Below are 10,345 nucleotides of genomic sequence, written 5' to 3'. Positions count from 1 at the left end.
AAACCTTCTGAATACCCTCAACACAGAAGTTAGGGATCTCATGATGGTAACAGCAGGTACCAGTGGCGAGTGGGGAAGACATCTGGGAACAGGAGTGGTTGAACCCTCCTTAGGCTGTGCACGGGAATCATCTGGCCTGGGCGCCGATGCTATCTTTTGCTGAGTACTTTCACCTGCATTCCCGTCTATGCTTCTGGCCACCCTGCACCCCAAGGCTTGGTGGGTCCTGCAGGCCCGCTTGCCAGATGAGGAAAGCAGCACTCACCTGTGCCCGAATGGCACAGCTGGGAAGAGGCAGTGCCCCCAGGCTCCGGCCTGGAGCACTTTCAGCAACCAGGGTCTCTCTCCAGGTACCATGGGGTGAGCTCTGGATCTCAGCCCCAAGATATTGAGAGGTCACCTGGGTCTCAGAGGGCTGTGCTTGTTCCTCCTCATGCTCGAATCCTGCGCGTGATGAAATTCCCAGAGGGCAGAAGGCCCTGGCTGGCCTGGGAGTCCTGCCCAGTGTGGGCAGTGGGGAGCAGGGGTCACTGGCTGGGGAGATGCTTCAGGGAGCCTAGAGTCAGAAAAGCTGGCCCGGCCTCTCAAGCCAGCAGAACAGGCTAAATTGCGTTGGGCCTAGCATTTTGTAGCAGGTAAAGAAGCAAAGCAGAAGTCTGCTTCAGCCAACAAGACCTGGAGCCACAAACCAGCTCAGAGGTTCCTTCTCTTTTCAGCCTTGGGGTGCGGGTGTGGCATTGTGGAGGCCTGGGCCTTGGGACCTGGAGTAGCCATTTACCCACGCTGGGTCCTGTCTGTAAAGGGAGGAAACTTGTATCCCTGGAGGCCCTGCCTCACTTCTACAGCCCTTTCTGTCCCCCCCAGGAGCTGCCCACTTGGTCTCTCTCTCTGGACACACATGGATGTAAACACACACACGAGGCACACATCGACACAGACATGCACACAGACACACATACATAGACACACACACACCCAGACACGTGGATTTACGTAAGCACAAACATAGACACACACCGGCACACACACAGCCTCACGTTCACAAACAGACTCACACCCACATGCAGACAATACTTCTTGTGTCACAACTGCTCTACACTCAGACATCGTAGAGCTGACCCCCGTGGCCTGCTTCAGTGATTCTCAAACTTGGCCGCATGTTAGAATCCTCTGGGGAGCTTTTAACAAATCCCATACGCCCAGGCGACACCCTAGAAGAATCACCTTGCCATCTCTACGGGCCAGCTCCAAGGCCTCATATTTTTAAGATCCCCCAGGTGACTCCAGTGTGCACCCAGGGTTGACAACTAGTGGCTCTCAATTTATTTCATCACCCGGCAAGGAACCCCAGAGAGTGAATTCAGGGGGCACCCCAGCATCAGATACAGCATCCACGTTTCCAGGCCCAGCTCGTCTCCCTCCAGCTTGTCTAATAAGGCCTTGATCCTAAACTGCCCCCAGTAAGGGACAGGGTGAGTAACCATGAACCAAGCTTCTGCCGCTTTGAGGAGATACCTGAGCTAGACTCACTGCCTTCCATGCAAATGTTGAGGAGGGGTGTTTCTCAGACTGGAGGAGCCCACCTGTATCACAGTTCCCCAGAGCCTATGGATAGGCAGATTCCCAGGCCCCAGCCCTACCAGCTGAGTCCCAGTCTCTGAGGGTTGTGCTTGGGGCTGCCTGGTGTATGCACCATGGCTGGTCTGCGCATCAGCAGACCAGGGTTCAGACCCGGCTCTGGCCCTGACCTGCTAGGTCACCTGAGTGGGTCTGGCCCCTCATCTGGGACTTTCTCATCTCGAGGGTCTCATGGGAATCGAGCACAGGGATGTCAGGGGAGAGGCTCTAGGACACTACGTGAGTTGATTGCTTTATTATTCTGGTTGTTGCTTTTGTGCTTGTCACTTACTTCTGCTGGGTCTGCCGTGGCCCTGATGCCTCTGGTGAATAAACCTGGAGATTTGAGAGCCCTGGAGATGCTGCAAGAAGAGTCCAGAGGTCGTCATGCACAGGGCAGGGGCATAGGGACGAGCCTGTGTGTTAGTAAATATCCTTGTGCCCAGCTGGCTCACTTCTTTGGCGGGGCAGTGAGTGAGGCCCTGTCTTTGTGGCGGGGATGTCCTGTGGCTCCCGTGAGCCTGGCCCTTAATGAAATCACAGCGCAGGGAGAGGAAGGTAGAAGAAACTGAATATAGCACTTGCTATGTACCAGGTAATCCACTGGGCATTTTACACGTATTGCTGCATAGAATTCTCATATCCAGTGTAATCCCCAAGAGAGGAGAGCTATGGAAACTCTAGAAGAGAGAATAGAAACTCAGAGTTATGATCTGTCCAAAGGCACTCAGCAATGGCAGAGCTCAGGGAGGTCTATCTTCTGATCCCACAGTGTTCCCCTGTACCACTCTGTCACTCCTGTGCCACCCTGTTCCCCTGAATCATGCAGTCCCATGCTGTCCCCCTATATTACCTATGTCTCCACTGTACCACTCTGTTCCCTGTGCTACTTTGTCCCTACGGTACCACCCTGTCCCCCTCTATCATCCTGTCCCCCTCTACCACACGGCCTTCCAGTATGTCAGGATTGCAGGATTCCTGAGATACCTCTCATTAAATCTGGTGGAGGCATGCAGCTGCAACCCAAGCTCTTGAAAGATCTTTGCCTTGTGATTTCTGGGGAATAACCCAGCCAGATCCCCTGGCCCAGTGTTGTCTTGGCTGCTACTCAGGAAGGATGAGGACATCTGAATAGGTTTCTAACAGCACAGGGTTTCAAAGAAAGATAAAGATCAAAGGCAAAGGAGGTAAAAGAAGCCAAAGTCAGATCACCCCTTGATTAAAGCAAGAGGAGCCAGCTCTCCACAGGCTGAAGTCTGCAGGAGGCCTGCCCAGCCTCAAAAAACCTCTGTAGCCTGGAATCCCAGTGTCTTTCAGGTAGAGCTGTGGGACAGAGAGCGGACCAGAGACAGAGAGATGGACAGAGACATGCAGAGCAGGGCAGGGGGGCCTGAAAGAGAGGGTGAGAGGAGGGGTAGCAATGAAGAGAGAGACAGAAGGGAGAGAGCAAGACACAGAGAGACAGGCAGGACAGAGCTGCACAGATAGAGCGGAAGGAGAGAGAAACAGAGACACACACAGAGAGAAACAGAGAGAGAGACAGAGAGAAACAGTCAGAAATAGAGATGAAAACAACAACAGAAAGCAAAACAAAGACAGAGCCATAGCACCAAGTGAGGCAGTGAGGCAGTGAGGCATGCAAAGAGAGTGTCAGCGGCGAACAGAGACCGAAACAGAGAGCGAGGGAGAGCCTGGGAGTAGCGGGACCACCACTAAGTGTCTTGGACTGGGGCAGGACTCCCCTGTGGGGCTGGCGCAGCTTGGGCCAGTGGCTTGGCCCCTTGGCCTGCCCTCTTTTCCTCCACATGGAGGCTGGCCCGCTTTCTAGATGAAGGGCCCAGCCCGCCAGGCCTTCTCCTCCCTTCTCCTCAGATGTGGTCTTTGGAGGAAAAGGACTCCTCCTGCAGAGGCTGGGAAGCAACCCCCCTCACGGAGGCTGGAGGGGGCTCCCCAGGCTGGGAGGCCTGCAGGGTCCTGGTTCCTCAGGCCCCATAGAGTCTCAGTTAGGCCTGCAGTGGCCATGACCCCCACGTGCCCAGGCCCCTCCTGCACCCCGCCCCCCGCTTTCCTTTCTCCCCTCCTCCTGTGCGCGCCGTGCCCTCAAAGCCGAGCCCAGGCTCCTCTTCCTCCAAGAAGCCCACGGGGATCACCAGCCCCAGGGATTCCTCTGGATGTCTTTTGCCTGCCATGCAGTAAATTCTCTATTCCCATCCCTCTTTCTGGATGTAAAATCCTCTTCTCGGTCACCTCCTCCCCTCTCCCCACCCAGGCCTCAGGGCATGTGCACAGAGAGGCATCCCCGTGTTCTGAAATGTGCTACTTTGATTCATCCTGTGCTTGCTACTTTTTCCAAATTCGCTCCTGTGAACGCTGGCACCTGGTCCTCAGTTTGGAGAGCCTGTCACAGAGGACACAGTGTGACCATGGGCAGAGGGGAGTGGACGTTCAGGCTGGCAGTGTGCCAGGCTCCCGGAGCTGGTCTGCGGCACACTCAGCCTGAACCTCACTCTAGACAAGGGCGGAGTGCCTGCACTGGGGGAGATGGGGAAGGGGTACTGGGGCCTGGCACCTCCTGGCCTGGCTCAGACCCGAAAACCCATCCCGAAGGGCCTAGCCTGCAACTTGGCCCTGACCTGCCCTCACTTCCCTTTCTCAGTGGGTCAGCACCTGCTGCACACCCCACACCCTCGCTCCCACACTTGCCAGCCACACCCTCTTCCTTTCCCCAGAGGCCTTCTTCTGAGCTGGTCCTGCTTGACCAAAGCAAGACACATGATCACTTAACTTCAGCGGGTGGGGCAACGCAAGTCTGCCACCCGCCCCAAAGGAGCAAGGGCTGGGACATCTCTGAGCAGCCCAAGTGACCTCCGTGTTCAGAGCTGTGGTCGCCCCACCAGGCTGAAGCATCTTCAGGGCTGGGGCTGTACGCCCCAATCCTGGCACAGTGGATGCAGGGGTACTTGTTGAGCAGGTGATATGGGCCCAAGCAAAAGGCAGAAGGCCTGACAGCTTTGAACTGCACTGCCCTCTGGCCATCATGAGGATGACGGTGACAAGGAAGATGATAAATACCAATACCACTGAGTAAAGCACTTACATTCTCCCAGGTGATCCCGATAACAACCCAGACAGGTACCTGGGACACCAGAGTTCAGTAACTTGTTCAAGGTCACACAGTTAGCGAGGGGAGAGGGGCCACAGTTGGACTCAGGCAGCCTACTAACCAGAGTCTGAGCTCTTGAGGTGGCTGCTGGGTCCCTGAGCTAGAAGCCAGAGACACGAGTTCTGGTGGCTCCTCTGTTTGACCTTGGGTGAGTTCCACCTACCCTCTGAGCCTCAGGCTCCTGGTCTGTATAATGAGGGTTTGAACTCTTTGGGTTCTATGTTCCCTTTCTCAGCTGACAGGTCCTAATTCTAAGGGAATTAGGTCACACTCCTGTCTCCCCCCCACCACGAGGACATCATGAAGGTTCAGAATCAAGCAACAGTTATAGAGGCAGGTCTCCTGCCTTCAAAGACCTTACAGTCCAGTGGGGGTGAGAAACAGCCATGTAACCTTCCATGTAGATTTGGGTTCCAGTTACTGTTCAGACATGGGGCTGAGGAAGCCCTGGTGGGGGGCTGGAAGTCCTGGGGGAGGGGGAGGGATGGGGCGGGCCTGATGGAGGGAGGATTTGGCCATTCGGATGGGTTAGGAGAGGGATGGAATATAGGTGGGGATGATGAGACTGCAGGGTGTGGGACAGCCTGTGAGGACCCGGCCAGCTGGCATGGAGAAAGCAATGACCTTCTAGCAGTTTCCCTCTCCAAGCCCCCCTCTTGTGAGCAAACGTCTTTAATTTATTAAGGGACCGATTTTAAATCATCCTCCCTCTCTCCCTGCCCACCCTCCCTCCTCCACTGCCTGTATTTCCCCTGACAATAAATTTTGTTTTAATGACAGTTTAGAAAATGAGCAAATCTTTGGTGACACTTTTATCACCTCCAGAGTACTTTTAATAAGAGGTTTCGGTAGATTGTGTATTCTGGGAGTTGGGGAGGAGACAGGCAAGACAGTGGCTCCATCTCCCCAGGTGGAACCGCTTCCCCGTGTCCCAGCCCTGCAGCCCGAATGCCACCTCTCTCTGCCCTATGCCCTCTTCTGGGGGCAAGACTCCTGCCTAGGACCCCAGCTTCCCGGGTTCCAGCCCCATCCTGACAACCCACTCACCCTGCGGCCTCAGGCACAGCCCTTCACGCCTCCTTCTCTGTCAGTCTCATCCGTAAAATTTTGCCTAGGTGCAAAGGATAATTAGCACAGACCTATTAATCATGTTTAAAAGGTACCACACCTAGTTACTCAGACTGGCAAATCAGGTCCAAGAATATTTCTCAAACTAAAAACAGAGCCAGCTGAACTGAATTTGCAAGCCTGGACTCCATTGATCACCCGGAAGTGTGCTCGCCCTGTGTTAGTGTCAGAAGCCGGAAGGTCCACATGGCACCTAAAATACAGTGCCGCCTCCGGGAGTTTTCAGCTGGGTTGCAGAAGCAAGAAAAACAGCCCAGAATGAGTTTGTGGACGAAAGCAGGCCTTAGAGGGCTAAGGATGGGGTTCGGGTGGGGCAGGCTGAGGAGCCACCCATGGTTTCTGTGGAGGGAACTGATCCCCAGAAAGGAGAGACTGATCATGTGGGCTCAGTCGGGAAGGGGGAGCCCTGGAGGGGCTTGTCACAGTTCAAGATGAGGGGAAGCCTGGACATGAGCCAAGAGCAAGACCTGGGAAGGAGGGACATTTAAAGGGAAATCAACAGGATTTGGGAGTTGGCTGGATACTGGACTTAAGAGCAGCAGGGTTTAGGAGAATGGGAGTCCCCAAAGAAAGGCAGCCCTGAGAGATCATTGAGTCAATCATTGGGTGACTTGTAAAATGATTCTGTCCACTTAAAAATATATGAAGGAAAAAATGTTTTGTTTTCTTTAAGAAACACATTGTTGAAGGCAATCAAGATGTAATTTGCTTCTTTTACCAAAAATTTATTTTATTGAAGTATGGTTGATTTACAATGTTGTGTCAGTTTCTGGTGTACAGCAAAGTGATTCAGCTCTACATATATATATAATAGTTTGTATCTGCTAATCCCAAACTCCCAGTCCATCCCTCTGCCACCCTCCCCCTTAGCAACCGCAAGTCATTCTCTATGTCTCTGAGTCTGTTTCTGTTTTGTAGATAAGTTCATTTGTGTCATATTTTAGATTCCACGTGTAAGTGATATCATATGGTATTTGTCTTTCTCATTTTGATTTCCTTCATTTAGTATGATAACCTCTAGGTGCATCCAAGTTGCCACAAATGGCATTCTTTCATTCTTTTTTATGGCTAAGTAGTATTCCATTGTATTTATACACCACATCTTTTTATCCGTTCATCTGTCAATGGATATTTGGGTTGTTTCCATAGTGCTGCTATGAGCATAGGGGTGCATGTATCTTTTTGAATTATAGTTTTGTCTCGATATATACCTAGGAGTGGGATTGGTGGATCATATGGTAGTTCGATTTTTAGTTTTTTGAGGAATCTCCATACTGTTTTCCATAGTGACTGCACCAACTTACATTCCCACCAACAGTGTAGGAGGGTTCCTTTTTCTCCACACCCTCTCCAGCATTTGTTATTTGTAGACTTTTAAAAAAAATATATATATATATATATATTTATTTATTTGGTTGCGCTGGGTCTTAGTTGTGGCATGTGGGCTCCATAGTCATGGCAGGGCGGGCTCCCTAGTTGTGGCTCATGGGCTCCCTAGTTGCGGCTCACAGGCTCCCCAGTTTTGGCATGCGAACTCTTAGTTGCGGCATGTATGTGGGATCTAGTTCCCTGACCAGGGATCAAACCCAGGCCCCCTGCATTGGGAGCACGGAGTCTTAACCACTGTACCACCAGGGAAGTCCCTGTAGACTTTTTAATGATGACCATTCTGATGGGTGTGAGGTGGTACCTCATTGTAGTTTTGATTTACATTTCTCTAATAATTAGCGATGTTGAGTATCTTTTCATGTGCCTACTGGCCATCTCTATGTCTTCTTTGGAGAAATGTCTATTTAGGTCTCCTGCCCATTTTTTATTGGGTTGTTTGTTTTTTTGTTATTGAGCTGTTTATGCATTTTGGAAATTAATCCCTTGTCAGTCACATCATTTGCAAATATTTTCTCCCAGTCTGTAAGTTGTCTTTTCATTTTGTCTATGGTTTCCTTTGCTGTGCAAAAGCTTATAAGTTTGATTAGGTCCAATTTGTCTATTTTTGCTTTTATTTCTATTGCCTTGGGAGACTGACCTAAGAAAACATAGGTATGATTTATGTCAGAGAATGTTTTGCCTATGTTCTCTTCTAGGATGTAATTTGTTTCTAATAATTATGGTTTTAAAAAAATGGGAAGGGCTCTAAGTTAACTGAGTGAGAAAGTAACTTGGGTCTCAGAGATCCTGATATTTACTGAGAACCTATGAGGGGCCATTCACTGTGCTTGGCACATTTAGAAGCTGATGCATTTAAAGAGTTTCGGACTGTGCCTGGCCTTGTAAAAGGGAGCTCTTCTGCCTCTCACCTTTGGTATTGGGAGGAAATCATTATGGCCACAGGTGACATACGAACACTTAGGGGGTGGGGAATAATTAAGTGCTTCTGGGCACTTCCCAGGTGCCAGGCACTGTTCTAAGTGCTTTGCATTTGTTTAATCTCACAAAAATCCTAGAAGGTAGGTGCTATTATTATCAACCTCATATTATAGATGAGGAAGCAGAAGCACAGAGAGATTGAGTAACTCTCCCGTGGCCACACAGTAAGTACCAAGTCAGAGACTGAATCTCTAGCCTGGCTCCAGCATTCGTGAATGCAGCCGGTCCCCAGGCTGCAGCATCTTGTCTATTTTTGACCTCAGAGGAGTCATGAGGACAAGAGGAGACTGGAGAAGACTCCAAAGGGTTCCCTGAGAACAGATCTCTATGAGATCAGGGAAGGTCTTGAGGGGAATAGATGCAAAGTTGGATTGTTGATTTCCAACACACAAAGATGCAGGAGAGAAACCTGAGGGTCTTTTTTTAAAAAAAATAAATTTATTCATTCATTTATTTATTTTTGGCTGTGTTGGGTCTTCGTTGCTGCGTGTGGGCTTTCTCTAGTTGCAGCGAGCGGGGGCTACTCTTCATTGTGGCTCACGGGCTTCTCATTGCGGTGGCTTCTCTTGTTGAGGAGCATGGGCTCTAGGTGCGTGGGCTTCAGTAGCTGTGGCTCGTGGGCTCTAGAGCACAGGCTCAGTAGTTGTGGCGCATGGGCTTAGTTGCTCCCCAGCATGTGGGATCATCCTGGACCAGGGCTCGAACCCGTGTCCTCTGCATTGGCAGGGGGACTCCTAACCACTGCACCACCAGGAGGCCCCCGACCTGAGGGTCTTTAACTGACATTCTCCAGGGGCTGCAGGGAGGGGCCTGAGGCTACGTTTGTTGCATAAGGCTTTCATGGCACTGAAGTAGAACTGGTGTGAGGATACAGGTCTGGAGAGGGAAGACTCAATTCCATTTAAACTGGGACTGGAGACAGTTAAACTCTATGAGAGACAGTTCTTGTTCTCAGTTTGCTCTTTGGTTTTTTGCTGTAAGTGTGTTTGAAGATGCCTGGTCATTGGAGAGAGAAGGACGCAGGAGTGAGAAGGAGTGAGAAGCTGAAGCTTTGCCACATGGTGTCTGTGGGATGGTGGGCAAACCACTGACCTCACTGAACCCTGCTCTCCCTGTCTGCAAAATGCATGAGTCCCTATGTCAGAAGGTGGGGACCTGGGCACCATGTGTATTTAGCTCCTGGCCCAGATTTGGCCTTCCATATTCCATAATTGGTGGCTATTATTATTATTATGGCTATAACCATAGATCATTAATTTACAGTTTAAAAATGCTTCACCTATGTCATTCTGCACTTTTTTGTTGAAGAATTAAATTTCTATGGGAAATCCTCCTAATTGACTGGATTCAGTAGCATCCGCATTTCTCCAAAGTGTGTGAAACAGATAGGCCAGGACGGGTACTGCTTCTATCTGGTGGCACCTACCCACCAAGGCACTTTATCTCCTACCACCTACCGAGTGTTGACGGTGGCAGGCACCGTCCTGTGTCCTTGGGGGACATCACCTTCAATCCTGGCAAGCACACTACAGGCAGGACCTTTCCCGCACCTGGCAGACAAGGAAGCCAGAGGCTCAGAGAGGTTAGGTGACTTGCCTGAGGTCACACAGCTGGGAAATGCTGAGCGGGGATTCAGAGCCAGGTGTGTCTCTCACTAAAGCTTATACCTCCTCCCAGATGGCAGATCCAGGGTTTAGGGAATTCTCTGGGATTGGAACTGGCCTTGCAATGATGGAGAGAGTGACCAGCTAAAGGCTGTTCTGTGGACAGTATGAATTCTCTGGGGATGGCTCTTCTGGGGCTGAGCAGCTTCAAGGAACCCTAAAGAAGCTCCAACTGGGAGGATGCCATCTCTACATGTCAGGTGTCCCTCACTGGCAAGGGAAGCTAATCCCTCTTCCGGAATCCCCACGTGGCTCACCTCCCTGGCTCCCACCCTGGGTTCATCTGCCTGGTGTTCAAGGGATCAGATGTGATGCAGGGAATGAAGCTATAACAACCCCTTACATTTGTCCAGGGCTCTGTAATTTGCAGAGAACCCGTCATCATGATGGTCATCCATCATGGCCT

This window comes from Mesoplodon bidens (genome assembly GCF_964165515.1).
Source record: "Mesoplodon bidens genome assembly, chromosome: 3".
In the NCBI taxonomy this organism is placed as follows: Eukaryota; Metazoa; Chordata; class Mammalia; order Artiodactyla; family Ziphiidae; genus Mesoplodon; species Mesoplodon bidens.
This window is presented reverse-complemented; position numbering follows the sequence as displayed.